This window comes from Triticum dicoccoides, chromosome 4B (assembly GCF_002162155.2).
Source record: "Triticum dicoccoides isolate Atlit2015 ecotype Zavitan chromosome 4B, WEW_v2.0, whole genome shotgun sequence".
Classification (NCBI taxonomy): Eukaryota; Viridiplantae; Streptophyta; class Magnoliopsida; order Poales; family Poaceae; genus Triticum; species Triticum dicoccoides.
Window position 1 is genome coordinate 69,190,321 of NC_041387.1, and position 2,832 is coordinate 69,193,152.

Genomic DNA, 2,832 nt, shown 5'->3' on the forward strand with positions numbered 1-2,832 from the left:
GTAAAATCTGGTTAAGCGTTCCTACTCCCAACAGGGGAGCCGCATGAGTATATATTGATTGTAGCTTGGAGTACAAGGATTGGCAGTGTCGAGGCTAGCCAACAGGAGATATTACAGGAGGTTTAACAGGAGATAGAAGGAGATACTACACCGGATATCTACCTAGTTATTCCAACGTGACACATAAGGGTAGCGGCGGCAGCCTGACGGTCAGCTGCAGGCAACACGAGTGCAAGTGGTCCGGTGGTGGCACCGGGCTGGCGTGTGGTAGTCCAGCTGTAGATGACATTTGTGCACTGGCGATCCAATAGGCATTGGCGGCTATGCACTGACGTATCATATATTGGGGAGGGTATTGGGATACAGTTAACTCCCTCTCCATGTAGGGGGGTTGAGTTGTTTTTTGTGATCACCAAAAACATTTCGGGGAAATGAGAGATGTTTGCGATACTCATAAACATCTTGAGAAATTTTAAGGTGGTCCAAAGCAATATGACCGTTCAATTTTCGTGATCCAATGGTTGATATAACTATTATTTCTTAGGAGGTAATAGACCATTAATACTACTGTAAAGGTTAATATGAACACTGCTGCAGTCAAGAAAAGCAATTATTATAATCTATTACTGAGTGTGGATATTGGATCCTTGTTTCCCCAAAAAACAAAAATGATATTTTGAAGTTTCAAAAAAATTGAAAAAAATATACACGTTCATAATGATGTATACCACATTCCTATAAGTTTTAATGATGATACATTTTGATGCGAGCTACACAAAACAACAAGATTATGGACTTTCATGGTGAATATTATGTTGGAAATATGCCCTAGAGGAAATTGTAAAGCTGTTATTGTTTTATTTTCATGCCATAATTAAGTTTATATTTCTATGCGTAAATTGCTTTAGTCTTGAATGTGTGATTTGGAGGAAAACCTAATTGCATGTGCAGAATAATAAACACAGACACATCCCTAGTTAGACCTCTAAACTAGCTCATGTATTGTTGATGGTTCTGCTTTCCTCATCATGGGCATTGTTAATGTAACAAGGATGCCCGAAATAATGAGAGTGCATTCTTAGGGCAAATATTGTGTTGTATAGACCCAACATACGAAATATTGTGAGATCATGTTGCCAATATGTTGTCGGTATTTTCATATGAAGTGTTAGCATCTACATGCATCCCTAGACCATTAGAATATCGTGGAGCCGGATGTCGGATGGTTTCTTTGGGGTTGCCAAATATTACTACATAATTGGGTAGTTATAAAGGTAACTTTTGGGAACAACGAAAAGTATGTCGTGGTGGTAGATATGTCAAGACTGGGATTTGCTCCTCCGACGATGGAGAGATACACTCTGGGCCCACTCGATATTACGGTGTCCAGCATCACGTGGCCAGGTATTGTGTCTAATTAAGGAGTCAGTTATAGGGATACCAGAATATGCAAATGAGAAAAGGGTACAAATTGGTAACGAGGATCACTAGGTATAGTGATTGAAGAAGTTCATAGTGACCACACCGACAAAGTATCGCCTGGGTTGTGTAACATATCACGAGGAAAAAGTAGTTGTATGTGGAAATACAAGGTTAGCTCGATAAAGATCTTTGATGATATGTGGGAATTATTATGGTTGTCTAGATCCCACTAATTATTATTGGCCAGAGAAGGTGTCCCGGACATGTCCATGTATGCTCAAACTTATAAGGTCACACATTAACGATTAGCAAGATGTTGGAATTCTATGATTTAGTGGAGGATGAGAGGGAAGGGTTCCGAAAGTGTTTTGCATGATATTTGAAGTGTTCCGGGAGGTCCCAAAATGTCTCAATGATGTACGAGAGATACCAGAAAGTTCTAGAATGTGGAGAATCTTTTGGATGGTCCAAAAGGTTCCGGATGTTCTAGAAGGATCCCAATGGGTCGTCCCCTGATTGGCTTGGGGGAAACACAACTCAATGGCCCCAAGTCGGCCAGCGCCCCCTTGCTCGCGAGGCAAGGAAACATGGTGGAGTCGTAGTAGGACTCCTCGATGCAAGGGGGTACTCCCCGCTGGTTTTGTCAACCCAAACCCCTTGGCCACACACACACACACACACACACACACACACACATATATATATATATATATATAGGGTGGGTCTATTATGATAACACCCCTTAAGACCTTATTATGCACACCGCTCTCTTATTGTAACGCCCCAGATCCGATGCGCCAGGTGTTCGCCAGTTATTCGCCGTCGTTGCCATGTCATTTGCTTGCATGTTGCATTTTGTCATGTCATGATGTGCATTTCATTTTGCATACGTGTTCGTCTTTTGCATCTGAGCATTTTCCCCGTTGTCCGTTTTGCAATCCGGCGCTCCTATGCCCTCCAGCGTTCCCCTTTTGTCTCTCATTGTGAGTGGATGTTGAACGTTCTCGGAATGGACTGAGGCTTGCCAAGTGGCCTTGGTATACCACCGGTAGACCGCCTGTCAAGTTTCGTGCCATTCGGAGGTCGTTTGGTACTCCAACGGTTAACCGGGTAACCGTAAAGCCCCTTTCTCTTTGCAGCCCAACACCCCTTCCAAGGTGGCCCAAAACCCATCTAACTCCCCTCCATGCTCTCGGTCGTTCGATCACGATCGTGTGGGCGAAAACCGCTCCTCATTTGGACTCTCCTAGCTTCTAAAATCGATAAATATGCCCATCCCCCCGAAATTCGCGGTCTAATCCACCCCTAACCCTAGCCCCGCTCCTCTCCGCGCCGCCGGACACGTCCGGATCCGACCGGACACGTCCGCCCCACCGCGCCAGAGCCAGTCAGGCGCCGCCACGTGGCCTC